Source organism: Larus michahellis, chromosome 21 (genome assembly GCF_964199755.1).
Source record: "Larus michahellis chromosome 21, bLarMic1.1, whole genome shotgun sequence".
Lineage (NCBI taxonomy): Eukaryota > Metazoa > Chordata > Aves > Charadriiformes > Laridae > Larus > Larus michahellis.
In genome coordinates this window covers 4,905,909-4,924,585 of record NC_133916.1, presented here as the reverse complement: position 1 = coordinate 4,924,585, position 18,677 = coordinate 4,905,909, and the positions used below count along the sequence as shown (strand labels likewise).

Below are 18,677 nucleotides of genomic sequence, written 5' to 3'. Positions count from 1 at the left end.
GCACCTGAGAATGGGATTTCGGCCACTGGCCACAGCCCAGATGTGCACAGAGATGCCAAGGATGCGGTCAGAGCAGCAGGATGAAGCCCAGGCTGTACTGGGAGTGCTCAGGTCCATCCTGCTCCATCCAGCAGCAGTGGTCCCCGCTGCTCCCTCCCTCCATCCACGGGAGCCACAGCTGCTGGCACGGGGCTATAATTAACCACGAGCACACTCTGATGGCAACGCAACTCCAAAAGCCCTCTAGAGCCCAATGCTGAAGACGACTATGGATTTGTCACAGATTACAATTCAGAAATAGAAAGATGGTGGCACACATCGCTCTGCGCGGCGCGGGGTCCCTCAGCACTGGGACAATTAGGATTTTAGTCAGGTGTCGGGTCCACTCGCCCGAGACCAGGACTGTGTTATCTCCTCCGCAGCCTCTCCCACCGCAGGATGGTGGGGAAAGGCTCATCGCAGCCCGGGCCAGACCCCAGCCCTCCCACCAACCCCACGTGGCAGCTGGCCACCGCTGCCCACCCCATCGCGGGAGGTAATTGCGCTGCGGGGCTCCATCTGCCTTCCCGCATCTCAGCATCTGTTCAGAATCAATACCAGGAGAGTCGCCAGCGCAGCCCAACAAACCCCTTTTTACTGGACAATAGGCAGCATCAGGCAGAAACTGCATTTCCATTGTAGAGAAGCATTTTTTTCTTTTGCTTTCTGGCATGTAACTTCCATGGCTGCGCACGTACCGCATCCCTGCTGCTTGCCTGCTCTGTTTGATTTTGAAAGAGCTCCTCCTGATTGAGAGCCAGGATTTATTGCAAATTGATTGACGTATGTTGACTTGAGCCAGGCAAAGGCAGTGATTTAAAGCATTCAACAGCCCACAGAATAAATATTTCCTGCTCGCCCAGGGCCTCAAGGATTCTTGACATGAGAAAACCAGTTCCCACAACATGGACAATCCTCCTTACCCACCTAAGGGGAAACTGAGGCAGCGTATCTAAAGGGCTGGTTCAGGGTCACAGCCTGCTGGTAGCAGAGCTGGGATTAGAATAGGGACTTCTGGTTTTGTCCTATGGAATATTTTCAATCCCTATTTAGCTGTGTTTTAGGGAACAATCCTGCAGTAACAGAGGATGGAACCAGACCTTGAAATGTGGAGAAAGCAAAGCAAATAACTTTCAGAAATCCTCTTTTCAGTTGCTTTGTCTTCAAGGCTGTGACCACAAGAAGGTTGAACGAGGTGCCTGCGGTTGGCTCAGCGCTCTCACCCTGCAGCCCCGTCACTCCGCACAGGGCTGCTCCATCAAGAGCAGTCACGAAGGCAAAATCCTCCCCTGCACCGAGCTGGGGACGATGAGTCTCATGGGGCGTCGCTGCCAGGGATGGCTGGGAGGTTGGGAAAGGCCATAAATACCCAGGGACCCTGACCTCCCTGCTCAGGGCCACCAGCTCCAAGGGTTTCCAGAGCACCGGCTTAAGTCCCTCCTGGATGTCTGAGCACAGAGCTGGGACTTGTGCTTTAAAACCACCCCCTTCCCTTCCCACAGCGCTGCTCCGAGGCTGTGCGCGGAGTTTGGCGCTGCAGTGAAGCGAGGAGCGGTGCACAGAGGAGGTCTGATTTTGAGGGATTAGGAGGAACTGAAAGTTCTGCTGCTCTCCTGCCGGTTGATCCACCTCATGCTGGAGCCTGGCCCTCGTACGCCCACAGCCAGCTGCAGGGCAGGGAGGGCAGCGCTCGTCCCCGACAAGCCACCCCCGGCGTGACTACACACACTAATGCAGAGCACTTCCCAGCCTCCAAGCCTTAAGTAGGCAGCATTAGCTCCACGGACACTCTCTGCCACCGCAGGCGGTCCAGAGCCATCCTTAAGTCAAGTCAACCCACCCCTGCCTAAGCATGTCAGGGATTAGACACTGAAAAGTTCATTAGTGCCATTTCCCTACTTATCACAGGCTCAGGCTGGCGCAGGGGGGGCCGGTGTTGGCGTTACTTGCTGGTCAGCTGCGAGGCCACCGTCCCCGGCTGTGCTGAGTGGAAGTGACACGGTGCTGCTCACTCTATGCTGCTGTGATGTGTGGCTGGAGCTGACACGGCGTGAGCGCTGTCTGCTTCACGCAGGAGGGTGATGCTAATCCCTGCCATGATACGGCCGCGCTGGGCAGCGCAGGTTAAACGCCCTCCCACGACAGCAACCTGCTGCGCCGCTTCCTACGGCGCTTACGCTGATGGGGACCAGAAACACAGCAAAGCGAGTTGCCTGGCACGGGGAGGCTGTCGAGGGGCCGGGGAGGCGGCTCCTCACCCTCCCCTGGATGGATCCCCTGGGATGTCCCTGTGCTCCTTTCCCAGCTCCTGCCTGCGGTCACACATCAGCCTTCTCCACAGGGGCTGAGTTTTGCCAAGGTACCCTCACATCTGGGATGATACCCTGCACCCACGCAGCACCCACGCCTGTAGGGTGTCAGCACAAGGCCAGAAACCCCACTCCACCTCCTCAGCTCAGGGAACATCAATTAAGTGGCCATTTCAAGAAAATAAAAGGGCTGAAAAGAAAGAGGGCTATTACCCCTTCTAGAGGTCTCTGTCATTCCTGTGAAACAACCTTTACTATGGGATCATATATCCCAACACTTCTTTGACCTTAAATTCGTGTAGTTTCAAAAGCACCAGCTGTTACTCAGAGGACTGGCAGGAGAGCACAGAGCTTTTCAGCTATCTGTCAGCAGCAGAGTCAGCAAGTTGCAAAGGTGACACGATTTTCTTCCCATCCAAGGAATCTCAGGTTGTCCCCACGTCGCCAGCTCCCACCTTGACATCAGCAAACAGAAGCCTGCGTCACAAAGCCCACGTAACAGCAGCCCAGGTGGAGCCATCCCCACTGATGGCCCCTACAAGCAGCGAGCCAAGGAAGGTGTGGAGCCCAGGGCAGCCGCACAGACATCTCGCATCGTGGTATCTTATCACTTGTAGCAAGAGGAAAGCGCTTGCAAGACCTTCTCAGGCAGCTGATGTACTGCAAGCCCTTGCAGCCTGCAGGGCTGTCTCCTATTGTTTGTGGTGTTATTTTTTCTACGCCTGCAAAGCCTTTTTTTATTATTTAATTTTTTTCATGTAAACCAGTGGACTAATATCATATTCTAGCAAGAAAGACCACACCTAAGGTGAAGCAAACCAGGAGCTGGAGCTAGCAGAGATTTCTGACGACAAGGAAGGAGAAGATCCTTCCATGGTGCCAGGAGACGGAAATGCCATTTAAACCCAGACGCTGCTCTGGCAAAGCCCAGATTGAGTGAAGACTAAATAAGAGCTGACAAGCTGACATTTGAAAATGCGATTAGCTGCCTTGTAGAGCCACCCTGTTATCTTATTGTTAATTATATGTTTGCTGAGTCTAGGAGGCAATACATTTATTTAAAATTCATTCTCAGGCTCTCCTGCTTTGACTAGTCCCTTCAACCAAGAGCTCCTGCCCTTCCCCCCCACCCCAACCCTACATCACAGGGTTACGGTGAGTTTGATTTCCACAAAAGGACTGTGCTGTTGGACATTATAAAACTGCCATTATAAACCTGCTCTTTGGGAAGCATCTAGAGCAGCAAGGGAATTCCCAAGATAAGAGGTGCTTGGGAACAACTGGGTGCCAAGGAGAGAGCTGAGACTCACTGGAGGGAGTCCCCATTTACGCCGTTCCAGGGAAGTGCCACCCCTCCCCAGAAGTGACAATCCCAGTCGCCCCACTGAATTTAACTAACCTGTTTCCTCAGCCTCTTGATCCAAGCTCTGCAGTCAGAGATGTATTTATTCTTACGTAAGTCCCTAACTCCTCTCTTAATTGTGATAAAGTTGTCTCTTAAATATATTAGCTTGCGTCATGGATCGGGGGCGTTTTAGGGACATAAACATAATTCACATTTGTTTGTCTTGCAAGGCAAGTTAGGGGGAAGCAAGAAGCATTACAGCTGAGCAAACAGAGCAATCTCCTGAGTAAAAAGCCTGCCAGGAACATTTAGAGCTCCGCAGGGCATCTCCTGGCACTCACAGGAACCAGTCCCACCTCCCTTCCAAAACCAAGGCTCTCTAGAAAGGTTGGTCTATTTGGAGAGGAAGGTTAGAGTCGCAAGGCAGACAAGGAAAGTGGAGTCCATGAAACACAACGTTAGAGAGAAGCCTGCTATACTGGGCTCAAGCCAGATTAGCCTCACAGCTGTCACCGTGGCCAGGAGAATTCAGACGAGGTCAACCAAAAATACATAGCTGTGGACCCAGCTGCTGATATTGCTGGCAAATAAAACCCTGCGGGCTTTGGCATCTGGATACCAGAGCTGTCAATAAGACATGTCAGGCTGTGATATGCAACGTAATATTTTGAAGGACACTTTTCCTGTACACATATTTGTCTTCTAATAAGTGCAGCCCGTCTATTTTGTATAAATTAATATATTATTAATATATTCAGATTTTCTGGGCATAAAGGAAGGAGCAGTTGGTTTCGACAGAAAGTTCAGTCTTAAGACATTTTACATTAGAATCCAAATTTACTCAGTATAGTGGAAGAAGGAAATAGGATTATCAATTTATTAAGTTGATTTGATCTGGTTTTCAAGAGGTTGTTCTTGGTGCACGCTCACATACACAGCTTCACTGCAGAGGGCATCAAATCCTACCTAGCCACACTCTTTTGAATTTGCAATGGGAGAAGTAAAAATAAAACAAGATTTCAGTCCCCAGACACACTGCAAGACTTGCAATTCAACTACAGACAGACTGCTGAAAATGACAGTGCCAAAACATGGTCTGGGGCATGCCAGACGTGTCATGAAAGGAGGGCTGGCCCGAGAGGAGCTTCAGGGGTCCCATGCATGCTGTCACACGTGCATGGCAACAAAGCATCACTTTTCTCCTTCCCCCCTCCCTCCCACTTGCCTGCACACATCTGTGAACACGTCACAGGGACTCGAACAGAAGCCAATGAGCTTGCAACAAGCAGGCTTTGTTGCTGGGTCTGGTAGGAATCTGAAAGCAAGATTTCACGAATCCTGACACCATTTAAGTGACAGCAAGAAAGAGAGCTTTTTCTGTGCCCTTAACTCAATAAGGGTAGAGCTCAGCATACAGATGTGTCTTTATCAACTGCAGAGCCACGCTGTGCTGTTAGGCATATTAGTAACTCTCCCAGCTATCACAAACAGGGCTGTGTAATTAAATGCGAGGCGGCTGGTGGTACCATACCCTACTGTGGAACTGTTAAGAGCCTGTGGAACAAGATGCAAGCTGGCTCCAAGTACTAATAATCTAAATTGCTTGAGGAAGAGTGACATTTACCACCACTCACACACCAGAGCACAGGCAGCTCCTCATTAACTGAGCAGACTATGTGTAAATCTTCCAGGAGCAAGTCAAGAGTCAGGGCTGGTCTTCACCTTTTCACTTTGTTGGGTGAGAAGGGAGTGCTGCAATTTCTTTGCCTCCCTCCTAGCCTCAGGCTATTGAACATCCAATAAAAGCTGTTGTGAATATCCAATAAAAACTGCTTCACAGTGATACGAGGATGGGTAGTCAATCTTTGTATATGAGAAAAGGTTCTCAAAGCAATGCAGAGAGGGAGCAGCTTGTTTTGTTTCCTGCTGGTGAAAACCCTTAAGGTAACAGGATCACAAAACAATTCTGTTTGGAAGGGACCACAGCAGGTCACCTAGTCCAACCGTCAGCTGAAAGCAGGATCAGCTATAAGGTTGGGCCAGATTGTTCAGGGCTTTATCCAGACAGGTCTTTAAAACACCCATCCAACAAGGGTGGAGACCACCCAGCCCCTCTGGGTAACCTATGTTACTGCTGGACACCCATGCTAAGGGGGGAAGGGAGGTATCCCCTCCCCCCCATTCCCCCTCATCCTCTTGTTCCAACCTATGCGTGTTATCCCTTCTCCAGCACGTCTCCAGCAGGCCAAGGGAGGTGATCCTGCCCCTCTGCTCTGCTCTCATGAGACCCCACCTGGAGTACTTCATCCAGTTTTGGAGCACTTCATCCAGTTCTGGAGCCCCCAACATCAGAAGGACATGGACCTGTTAGAGTGGATCCAGAGGAGGCCATGGAGATGCTGCGAGGTCTGGAGCCCCTCTGCTGTGAGGACAGGCTGAGAGAGTTGGGGGTGTTCAGCCTGGAGAAGAGAAGGCTCCAGGGAGCCTTTCCAGTATCTTAAGCAGTATCTCTAGCAGCTTTCCAGTATCTTAAGGAGGCCTACAGGAAAGCTGGAGAGGGACTTTTTACAAGGGCATATATGTTGGACATCAGGAAGAAATTTTTTACTCTGAGGGTAGTGAGACACTGGCCCAGGTTGCCCAGGGAAGTTGTGGATGCCCCATCCCTGTGAGTGTTCTGGGCTGGATGGGGCTTTGAGCAACCTGGTCTAGTAGGAGGTGTCCCTGCCCATGGCAGGGGGGCTGGAACAAGATGATCTTTAAGGTACATTCCAACCCAAATCATTCTGTGATTCTATGACAGAAGGAGCACCAGGGAGATCAACACCGCAGGACTAACGCGCAGGGTCTGCAGAGCCCCCTCGGTCGCGGGCCGGGCGGCGGTTCAGCACCCTGGAGAGCGGCCGGGCGCCCCGCGGCACAGCGACAGGGACACGCGGGGGCCGGGTCTGTCTCCCACCCGCGGACACTCCTTTCCTTATCATTCCCTGCCCCGTGGCGATTTTCATTCTTTCTTGCTAACGCCAAGTAAATCAACCTTTAAGCACCTTTCCTCATTGAAATTTGGGGATGGGATGCTCTCTCAGGCACGCACCAACATCTACAGGTTTGTTTGTCTCTTCAGTAAATACACACCTTCCATGGGACGAAAAACCTTAAAAAAGCGGGGAGTGAACGTCCTGCTTGTGCAGCAAACATATGCAGGACACCAAGTAAATTAAATCCAGAGCCTGAATGCTTGGTTCAAGAGCACTGCTCTCTGAGTAACGCCTAGAACACAGAAGCCACTTTTCCTCCTCAAAGAGACACTATTTAATATAAATGAAAAGCATGAGCAACAGGTCAGTGCCTTAGCTGGTCTCCTCATTTTTAACAGCTCTACATTTTCTTTTAAGTTTGAGCTTCTTGACGTTACTGGGATAACTAGGAAAAGTAAACATTTCATAGCAGAAAGAGGATTTAACTGCATTTTCTGCAGATTCAAGGACTCATATTCACCTCACAGCTCACAATGCAACTGCCAGGCCTGCCCATCCGTGCCAGGGCATTTCAGGAGAAATATAGTATGCAGGCTGACACTGAGACAGTATCATGCTTGCTGTGACTTAGAATGTCTGCAGGAACCCATCAGTCCTCATGCCGGAATACAGCAAAATCTACTGTCAAGGAGGCATAAACCAATAGAAAACCTGCCAGGAATTCAAATGAACCTCCAGGTTCACCTTGCACCAAGCCTCTGGGTTATGCTCCCTTTAACTAGCCATCTGTAAGGATCAACATTTGCTTCCAAAGGTGGGAAAGCAGCATCTAGGACAGCCCATGCTAGTATTTATCAGCTTTTTCTATGTCATGCTTTGAACATGAGATTATTTGTTGCCTGTGACAAGGAACAGCACTGCCCATTGGAGCAGGGTCTGGCAGGAGGTGGGTCCACCCTGGACTGCACAGGCCTTTGCGTATGAAGCTGTTGGACCCTCTCAGATTCCACTGGAGTCACTGGGACTGGAAGGTGCTCAGTACCATACCAGATTGAACCTTGACTCTACCAAAAGCACCTTCTTTCCAGTGCCGATGCTCCTCTGGCAGCCTCAGAAGTCAGCAGCCCTCAGTTTGGACTTCAGAAGCAGAGGCAGAGTGATGCTAGCAAAGGATTTCCAGATGCTGCTTTTTGAAGCAAAGCCTCCATTCCCTATTCCCAAGGACTGTACCCAGTCTTTTGTTCAGCTCTGCCCCCAGCCAGGGCAGGATGCTTTGCTCTCCTGTGCCCTTGGTCTGTTCTCTCTAAGCTGCATTCCTACAGTGAGAACAGGACCCGGTTGGTTATCACCGGCAGCAAGAGGATGGGGTGAGATCCAAAGGACACTGAGCTGAGGGGAGCTAAAGGCGCAAGGCAAAGACTTGTCCCTGCATAGCATCCTTGGGAACTTCTACCTGGTTTAGCCACGCAAAACCATCTCTATTTGTTCAGTTGTTAATCCTTTTCCTCCTATCTCATTAACTAGGAATGGTGATCCCTATAAGCAGGGCCGAGGTCTAAATCCTCTATTTTAATCCATAATAACACAGCATGGTTTCTTTCAGATCTGGATTAAAAAAAAAAGGGGGGGGGGAGGGGGATTATTTAGCATAAAAACAACTTCTAGCAAGTTCATTCTGAGCTGGATCTCTAAAATTGGGCAACAATTATCCTCGACAGCAAAGGTAAAAGAAAGAATGAAGGGATGACCTGCTTCAGCAGGAGGAAAAAAAAGAAAAGAAAAAAAAAAAAGAAGACAGAGCAGAAGTCATCCAACAACATTTAAAATAAGGAAAATTATTTTTGAAAGGAGTTACCCACAGGGCAGGGAGACAAGCTAGACCTCTCTGACAAGATTTGCTAGAGCCTTTCAAAAACTGTAACTGAATACAATCCTTGGTTTGAGCTGCCTGCTCGGTTTTGAGATGCAAGGGAATATTTTGATAAGGGCAAATGAAACCCAAGGAACAACAAAGATTCAAAGGGGAAGTACCAGAGTTTAGGTTTCTTTCTCGGATTTTTTAAAAGTCTCCTCCCAGGCTTTGCTTTTATTCAAATTCAAGCAAAAACTGATTTTCTATAAGCAACTGTAATGGATTTAAATCCTCACAATTCAGCTGCATTCTTATTTCACCTAAACAGGCAGAGGTTCACAACTGTGCGGAAACCAGGGGATTTCACATCTCCCTGAAGTCCTGTAACAATAGGTATGAAGCAGCTCTGCCTTGCCATTCAAGTTTATCTGCATATAAGGTTACGTGCTGATGAGATTTGAGATCCTGATGGTGCACAGACAACTAAATTAAAACCCCACAAAAGTCAACACACACACGCTACTTCTGTACAAAGAAGGAAGAAATTCAGCGACTCCTGCCAAAGGCTCACAGGTAACATCCGAACCGCAGATGTATCCTGGGAATCCAGCTGTTTGATTTCCCCAGATTTCTTACACAATCTCAAATGCAAACCCTTTGCTTGAGGGCTCCTCCTTACCAGGGCACACCAAGAACAAGACGGAGCCAACGCACTCTGAGGCTCTGAATAACCTGTACAACCTTTGCTCTGCCCAAGCGGGCTCCATTTCTAGAAACACTAACATTTATCCAGACCGTATTTTGTTAGAGAGACCCCATAACTACCACATTTCTGCTAAGTGGGGTTAAACAGAAGACAGGAATGGAGAGCGGATTCAGATCTGGCAAGGTCCTTGGTACCTATGAATAATTCACCCAGCGAGCCTTCTCCCAAGGACACCAGGTCACCCGACCAGGCCTGAAACAGAGCATCGGAAGTAAAAATCGTTTCAGTGGAAAGTTAAACTACTTTAAAAGCCACCTATTTACTGTTTCCCGTCAGCCTGACCCGAGCACCAACAAAGGTCCCTTTGCCTCCTGTCTACGTCCATTCTTCCCTTCCTCATGACCGCAGGCAGCGCCAACAGCTGCCTGGGTCTGCATTTACAGCTTTCCATTTCTATTCCCACTCAGTCCCCGCCACACAACATCGACACGTTACCGCTCACACCCGAGCTCAACCCCTTCCCCGCTCCCCACGCACGGGCTGCACCCGGCAGCTCGCCCACGAGACTCGGTGCCCTCCTTCCTCCAGCCACACGGAGACCTACACGCTCGCGCGAGTGGCCTCCTCGCAGGGTCTCAGACAGCTGGCAGGAACACAGATACGAAGAACGAGACTTCATTTCTTGCTGTTATTATTAAAGGCATTTGACCATCTTTGACGCTTGTGCACTGCAGAAAGCCTTTGCGGTGGCACTTTGCCAGCGGCAGCATCGATTTTATGCACAAGACCCACGAAGACAATTAGATCACGGCTAGGCAAATAATTCATTATGAATTAATACCATTGGAGAGCTTAGGATATTTTCCATTTAATCATTAGCTGGGAGAAGAGATGATTGGATTGACTGACTTAGTTTAAATCAGATCCCCAGCCACGGCCAAGGCAACACAACTCGGGAAACGCTGCGGCCTGCAGTAACCCCTGGCGAGACTTACGGAAGATGATGTTGGAGCTTTGTTATTACGAGAGCCGGCCCTAACACACAGCTTTAGCTCAAGCGAGACAAAGCCTGTCCCCAGGTCTCAACCCCTGTAAACAAAGTCCATTTTCAAATTTAACAACTTGAGCCCATCCTCGTTCAGCTGAGAAGACCTCCATGCATTATTTATGCTGTACTCACATTACAGCTACACAAAAAAAAAAAAAAAGGAAAAGTCAGCAAGGGCCCGGCCTGAAGCTGTTAAATAGAAAGAATGCGATGCTGAATTCGAGCAGTTATCTTTCAAGGTAGGCCACGCAAAGAAGTTTTCTGGAAACAAAGCAGTCACGCTGAGGATCAATTTAGCTGTCTGCCAAAGGGTAGACATTTTACAGAAACACGGTCAACAATAAAGGAGTCAGCATCTCAATAAAAGTCACTGGATTCTTGCTTTTGTCCTCGGTATCTGACAGGAGCACCCCGGAAACACTGACAGCACCACAGTATCCATCTTAAAACCGTCAGGCATCTGGTCTGCATTTCAGTATTCCCAGTTTTCCTGCAATATACGTGTCCCCCTGCCCCTTCACATTGCCTCTCTCTCGAAAAGCAGACAGAAACATCCCTGTTTGACTTTCAGAAGTACTCCATAGCCCACACGCTATTCCAAGGACCCGACCTTGAAAATGAATCTCAAAGACACTATTCAAAAGGGAAAAGAAAAACCTCTCCGAGCAGCAAGCCCCACATGCCTTTCCCAGTTTTTGAAGGGACAGGATTTTCAGGAGGAAACCTCCGTCCAACGCCCCATAACCCCCCCCCCATCCCCGCAGTACCGTGTCCGGAGGCCTCACCAAGATGCAAGCGTGCGCCTTCCCTGTGCCCTCTCCTCCAAGGAGCAACTAAGGCCACGGGAGAAGATATTACGCTGTGCTCAGGCCACACCGTACCTCTCCCAGGCCCTCAGGACTCCCACCTCGGCCCCGGCCACACACACGCCGCAGAGTTGCCTTCAGCCCCTGCAGCCCATTTCTGAGCGTTTCCCGGAGATGGGGAAGAGCCGAACCGCCTGTGCAGCCGGGAGTACAAATGATTCAGCACTTTCCCCACCTCCAGAAGCCTGATCGATGGCAGGGAGCTGCTCTGCAGGCACAGCCGGAGCACGCAGATTGAAAATACGGCAGGCACTAACCGCTGCTCTCCGGCGAGGCCCGGCTCCGTCCAACGCAGCATCGCAACCCTGGTATTTTCAAAGGGGCCTCGCTGATGTATTTCGCCAGCCCAAGATGTTTCAGAGGGAGAACAGGGATCCAGCCCCGAAGAGAGGGAAGGCGCAGGGTGCAGCCTGCCCGCAGAGCGAGCCTTCCTCCCCAGCAGCGTTCGGGGACCGAAACATGCCCTGGCACACAAAGGTCCCTGCCCGGGCTGCGCTTCCCCTCCCGCACCCCGTCCCCCCGGACTGACACATCAGGATTTTACCACACGCATAGACACGATGTCATGACGTAAGAGCCAAAACCCCGTCACATGCCTGAACCCGGTACCCAGCTCGCCCCTGCATTCGGCTCCGGCCCGGCGGAGGGAAAAACCCGGGCGGGGGGGGGGACCCGCAGGCAGTGGGGTCCCAACCCGGCCATGCGGGTGCGGGGCCAATCCCGCCCCCCCGCAAGCCACAGCCCCGGGGTTGCCGCGGCCGGACCGACCCGAGCATCCCCCCGGGAGGGGGTGACCGACCTTCCCCACCCCACACCTCCCCCCCCCCGGCCCCGCTTACCTGCTCGGGAGCGGCGGGGCTCGCCGCAGCCGGGGCTCGGTGCGCCGCACTGCGCGCTCCCGGGCGCGGCCGCGCCGCACTGCGCGCTCCCGGGCGGGCGGGCGAGCGCGCCCCGAGAGGAGGCAGGGAGGAAGGCAGAGTCTGGCGGGGACGGGGGTGTGTGTAAGGCAGGGGGGAGGGGTTCATTAGCAGCGCCGTTAATTAGCAGCTGCAGCCCCGCAGCGCGCTGCCGGCCGGCACCGCCTCTACCCCCGCCTCCCCCCCAAAAAAAAAGTTCCCCGCGGGCAAGAAAAGCCCAAACCGGGATAACCGGCCCCGGCCTCTGAAGCTCATCGTGAGATTTTTCGGGCAGGAAAGGAGAAGGGTTTTCTGAGCGCTGGGAATCACCCAGACGAAGAGCTGCGGAGGAGCCCCGGGTTACAGCACGTCGCGCTGCGCCCCCAGAAGCGGGATCGCCCGTGGCGGGGGGGGTCTTTGCCACGCAGGGTGTTGGTGCAGAGGAGCAGAAGTATCACAGCTTGGCCCTGGGCAGGGTGGCAGCTGGTGGCTCTCTGCAATCGGGCACTCTTCCCCCCACCGAGTGACCCAGCAGAGGCTTCTGTTAACATCACAGCCCAGACATCTCTTCAGTGACTTGGTTATCAGAAATGTCAGTTTAATTAAAGCCTCCCCCATCTCACAGCAAGATTTGCCGCTTCCCTCACCATACATTTGATTACGTTACAAATATTCTGCTGAGGTTGTGAAACTTAAACTAATATAGACACTTTCTCTAGAAGCAACACACTGATCCTTATTGATTTAGCATATCTTCTAGACAACAGCTATTGAACATGCTGATGCACACCATATATTCAAGCCATTTAGGGGTTTATCACAAGAAGTACTGAGGTCCCTGGCTTAGCCCAAAAGATACATTTACATGTGTTGCCATCCCATGAAAGTCAGTGAAGAATTCACGTGTCAGAAGTTACATGTGTGTCCTGCGGGGTCTACTGGACCACTAGAGAAAAGACCCTTCCTCAGGGGATCTGAAAAAGAAGCTGGAGACTGCAATTTTACTACTGAGTAAACCAGATTCAGAGAGCAGGTGCTGCAGGACAGCGATGGCCCAGCTGCTATAAATAAAGATAAATCAATTAAGAATAGCTGAGACAGTGCAGAACCCGGTGCTGAGCAGAGCTCCAGCCACCCATCATCACCTGCCAGGGTGCTGGTGAAAACGGAGGCAAAAGCCAAACCATACACAGGAGCAAAGAGGGATCAGCAACAAAGTGCAAAGAAATCAGGTGTCTAAAGGTGGGGACCTTTTCCTATGAGTGTCACCGAGGCACAGGCTGACCTCCCTTATCCTGGAGCTGCTCAGCACCCTTGGAAACATTAGACTTCATCAGGCTTTGCCATTTCTGCAGGGATCCCGTTGTACAGCTATATTTAGGGCAGGAGTATGTAAAGTCACTGTTCAAGAGCTCCCTCTTAACCAGTGTTGAGTGCTCCTCCAAGATGCTGATTACTGTTAGCTCCAGAGGGATCTGAGGGTACGCTGTACTTCACAAGAGCTGCTCAGTGCCTTGCAAAATCCTTGCAAAATTCACTTCTTGTTCCTGCATGTGTCTATCCCTTCTCTCCTGTTAGTGGTGTTGGTTGCCAACCAGCCTGCTGGGAAGGAACTGAAATACCCCTTCTTGGTTTTGGAAGTCTCTTTGCAGAGAATCCCATCTGGAGGAGGACACTGCCTACCTGCATCGCACAAATACCAATTTGCAATATACAGTGCTGATCTGTTTGTGCTATGAACAAAAATTTGCTCACTCTTCTTTGTAGCTACCTCTGAGAGATGTACTGGAAGAAACAGTGAGCAGAGCTCTGATGAAAAGCTCGGAGACAGCTCAAGTACGCGTACGCAGCGGAAATGAAACTGAGACGTGTCTCCTCGTGTGCATCCCTGTCTAGAGGTAACCAAATCTGGTGCAGCAAGGATCAAAATGGTCAAAAGAAGCAGTTTGTTGCAAACCATTGGCAACTTGAGATGATGCATATAAGTGCAATGGAGATTGCACCCTGTACTTGCAAGATACATTTGTGAGAGGCGCTTGGTGTTTCCCAGCAAGCAGGCGGCTGAACTAGGAGGACATCCCATACCAACAGAGAGAGACATATGTGCGTTTGTTATAGAGCCAGAGCTTCCTGCAGGGCAGAGCCCAGGCATGGCAGGTGAGGGGCTGACTCCTGACACGGCAGCGGCACGCTCCCTCCTTGGCTCCGAGTCCTTCCCAGATCCTCTCTGGATATTTGTCCTCACTCAGGAGCTCATCGAGGGTCCCTTTCTTTGCTTTCTCCGTAGGGATCCACTGCAATCAAATTAACATGGTTAACCAGGGAATGGGCAATGAGGAGAAATTAGATGAGTTCCTCTCCTCTAACCCATCTCTTTGAAAAAAGTATTGATTAGCCTTAAAGCATTTGCACTTGGAAAGATGGATTCATGGGCACCCTGCTATGACACTCCAGCCTTTCAGGAAAAGCACAGAAGTGATGGATGCACATCCCAGGCACTTTGTTTTAATGGAGCAGCAGCTTTGCTTGCCCCTAGGACATAAATCATTGTGGCGTTGCAGCCAGCCTGTACTTCCCTAGCTGAGAGCACAGGACACAAACTCTTCCCATCTGTAGCTACACGAGCACTGGCAGAGGTGTTTTGCCTCATTAATGCACCTGCAGTTTTATTCAGGATTGGTACAGGGGATTTAAAACCTAGACTGACATTTAAATACACTTAGGTTTTGGATTCCTCAGCACATGAAGGATGTGGAGCTGTTGGAGCGAGTCCAGAGAAGGCCATGAAGATGATCAGAGGACTGGTGCACCTCTCCTATGAAGACAGGCTGAGAGAGCTGGGGGGGTTCAGCCTGGAGAAGAGAAGGCTCCGGGGAGACCTTCCAGCCCCTTCCAGTCCCTAAAGGGGCTCCAGGAAAGCTGGGGAGGGACTCGGGATCAGGGAGGGGAGCCATGGGATGAGGGGGAACGGGTTTTACACTGAAAGGGGGGGGATTTAGATGAGAAGTTTGGAAGAAATTCTTGGCTGTGAGGGGGGTGAGCCCCTGGCCCAGGTTGCCCAGAGAAGCTGTGGCTGCCCCATCCCTGGAGGGGTTCAAGGCCAGGTTGGACGGGGCTTGGAGCAACCTGGGCTGGTGGGAGGTGTCCCTGCCCAGGGCAGGGGGTGGCACTGGGTGGGCTTTAAGGTCCCTTCCAACCCAAACCATGCTGTGATTCTATGATCCAGTATTTGCTAAGCCACCGCAAGCATGCAACACAGCACAGACCTCTATTCCTTTGGAGCCAACGATTTAAAAGGGGAAGGGATCCTTCAGTTCATGAGCATCCAAGTCCAGAGGCCTCGGCTCTCCCTTGCCAGCAATACCAGACCTCTGCAACCGCAGAAGGGTGCAAAAAAACACCTACCGCTACCAAACCACCCGTACGGCTGAGGTTGGCTGTGGGTGCCCGGGGCTGCCCAGGCTGGATGGAGCCCCGGGGCAGAGCCCAGCCCGGCACACGCCGTTCCTTAGCGGCTGCTGCCATCTGCTGCTACGGCAAAACGGCGTTTTCTTGCTAAAGCCGGTTATTTTTAGCGTGCACGAAACCCAACCCGCAAACCGCACACAGTCACACTACCGCGGCCAGGCGGCTGTTTTTGAATCTCGCCTGTAAATCTCAGCGGACTGGGGAAATCTGCTGGCGGTTGGCAGCAAACTGGGAGAGCAGCTACTTCATTTCCCTACAAAGGCTCATCAAAGAAGATGAGCTCCTTGGCACTGGGAGCAAAGCTTTCTCTGTGTGCGTATTACAGGCACAGAAGCAAAGGAAAAGAATTGCAGCAGGGTAAGTTTAATGGCTTCAGTAAGCAGAGAAAACCAGCAAACCTAAGCTAGGTCTGTTGATTAAATTAAAGGACCTGCACCAAATTAAGAACCCTCAGCCACACATCTGAGCAATCCTCCAGACCTCTGTTGTCACTATGATCCCATGGAGCGTTTCACCTTCCTCGGGGCAGCGCAGGGACCAGCTGGATTTGTTTTCTGTAACGTGCCAGGGAGTCTTTGGGAGCGATCCGTGTCTGCACAGGCTCCAGGAGCGGATCCTCGCTGGCACTGGTCTCCGACACCCCATAAGTGTGAAACTTATTTCTCTGGTCGATCTACCCTTGCCTCCTCTAGTGCCTCTGATACCCAAACTGACAGCAAAGAGCCTCTTGGGGAGGACAGTTTTGCTTCCCAAGAATTGCCCACTTTCCCTCCCCAGGGCTGTTAACGTGTCTTTTGGACAGGAGATGTCTTAACTGCGCACCAGCTGAACGAGCGCTCTGCATCCCATGGAGGGATTTACTTGTATCAGTCAGGCATGCTCCAGCCTTCATTCCAGGAAAGTTTTCCTTCAACTTTTAGAACTAGGAAAAAAAAAAAAAAGACCCTTATTTGCCTGCTCGTAGCAACCAAGACTGCACCCACCCCAAAAAAGAGCTGGGGGAAATCCTGAGGTCTGTCATCAGGTAGGTGACAAAAATACCGACATGTCTGTTCCCAAACCAGCAGGGACACCAACTGAACTTGCCCTAAGAAGTTTTTGCAAAACAGCATCCCAAAGTGGTTGTTTCCCTAAAAATTGCCTCTAATACCCCTCTCTCTACCTGGGTCAAATGATCCACACAGTTTGTGGCCCCAGGCACCTGGTCTGGGGAACTGCTGGGTGGGATGCTGGCCGTGGGGAGGCTGCTGTGAGGTCCCAGGGGTGCCATCAGCCCCGAGGGGACGGCACTGGCACAGAGCAGAGCCCGCTGTGGCCGATGGCAGGTAGGCAGCCACCCAGGCCATGGAGACCTCGCTATTGCACAGCTCCAGGCGTTCCTGCAGACTCCTGTGCCCAACGCCAGCTTACCATGAAATATTAAGCAGCTCGATGTGAACAAAGCTTTGCTCTGACACTGCTCTTCCCAGATAGATTTCACGATCACAGATGCAAGAGTCCAGGCAGCTTTGCACAGCATCCTCCCCCCCACCCCCTTTCTCCCCATCAGGCAGATTTGCCTGGCATCCCTGTGCTCGCCAGCACTTGCCCTCTCAAACCTCCTCGTTTACGTGGTGGGATCGGAAAAAGATGAAGGTAAAGAAGATATTTTTCAAGGGAAAGCTGAATTATGTCATTCCCTTATAGCTCCCCAGGGTCCCAAGGAAGGATTGAGGGGAAGTGAAGGGGATGGGGTGAAAAACCCAAGAACAAACCAAAAAAACCACCCCTTTACCTTTCCCCTGCACATCTCCATCTCTCTCTCATCACCCTGTAAGCACTTCTGCTGACTTGAAGGGCACCGAGTGCCTCCATTTACTTCTTTACTGCCAGAAGATTAGGAGCTTGCTCAGCTGGAAAAGACCAGGCCATCTTGCCTGTGCTTCTATCACCTTGATTTCTAATATCAGTCAGCTGCTCGTTATGCAAGGAGTCACTAACGTTGCCCCATCATAAAACCTAAAGATTTCCAGCACTCTCCAGATAGCAAATTTAAAAGGTTCTGTTTCCTGAAACACCTTTCTGCACCACGTATATTGTGCCGTATCCATCTTCTCTGTTGCTTAATGTGAAGAATAATGTCCATTTTAGTACGGAGCACATATACACAAGCATTTCGGCTCCTGCAGAAGTCAGGCTTTACCTGTTAGAGCCTGGGAAAACCTGCTTGGGAGCTTATCTTCAGCCTGAAGTGAACGCCGTGAACCTGCTCCACATGCTACACCACTAGATTGCAGCAAAACACCAATTTCTGCTGCCAGCACATTTGCTGGACGGGAGCAAGGAGCAAACCGCAACTGGAACGTCTTGCAACCACTCTAGCAAAAATCTAGGCGAGAAATCCTGCTGGAAGTGAGCCACAGCAAAGGAAACCGCTGCCTTTAGGGTGCACACAACCCACGACAACATCTTCCTTGCCCGCTCGGTTGGGCTGAGGGCACGTCTGGCCTCTCAGCCAGTTTGCCCGAGGCTTTGCCTTGCCATGGAGGTAAAGGTTACAAGCCGGTCCCAGTGAAACCGGGCCATTGTTTTCTACTGAGTTTGCACAGACATTGAACACTTAAAAGTCGGCCATGAATCCTCCAAGGAAAAGGTGACCCAGAAGAAACCAGTGGGTTGACAAAGGCAACGTGTTGGCAGGACTGACAAGCAGCGGTGGCTGTCACTGGACCGCTCCTCTCCATTTCTCTTTGTAGAGCGAGGTCAAGAGGACTTGTTACACACTAAGCACTCTTGAGCTTCCACCCACCGAGTCCTTGAGCTGGGGTCAACATTTTAGAGCTGAACTTCAGGCTCTTAACTTGAACGTGTTGGTCTCGAACTCCCAAGGCTGTGTTTTCCCTTCTGTTGCCGTGTGCCTCAGAGCCCACCTCCAGCCCCGCTGCACGAGGGGGTGTCTGCAGCCCCTCCGTCTGCAATTTTGTCACTTTGAGGTGACCCAGGCAGTATCCTACAGACAGCAGGAACAAAATGGGCCTCCTGTAGTTGCAGGCAGATGAAACTGAGCACATCCCAAGAGCAAACCCATTAACTACCAAAGGCACCCTCCCTGGTGACGAGTTTGGCCGTCTATTAGTGAAGATCTGCTGCATTTCCACCAGGGCCCCAGATGGACCTGGGACTTTCACCGC

General features: G+C 51.3%; 1 protein-coding gene across 41 annotated transcripts in view; it reads right to left on the bottom strand.

Moving 5' to 3' along the window:
• Positions 1–12,081, bottom strand: part of NFASC (neurofascin) — a 96,228-nt gene extending 84,147 nt beyond the window's left edge. For 35 of the 41 annotated variants that reach the window (XR_012584354.1, XR_012584356.1, XR_012584353.1 and 32 more), the window contains exon 1: positions 11,983–12,081. The gene's annotated coding sequence lies outside the window, so the exon portion shown is untranslated. Of the gene's footprint in view, positions 1–11,158; positions 11,219–11,400; positions 11,731–11,982 lie in introns of those variants that run through there. The other 6 variants (XR_012584355.1, XM_074564228.1, XM_074564261.1 and 3 more) reach the window with 4 other exon arrangements.
• Positions 12,082–18,677: the final 6,596 nt, after the last annotated feature.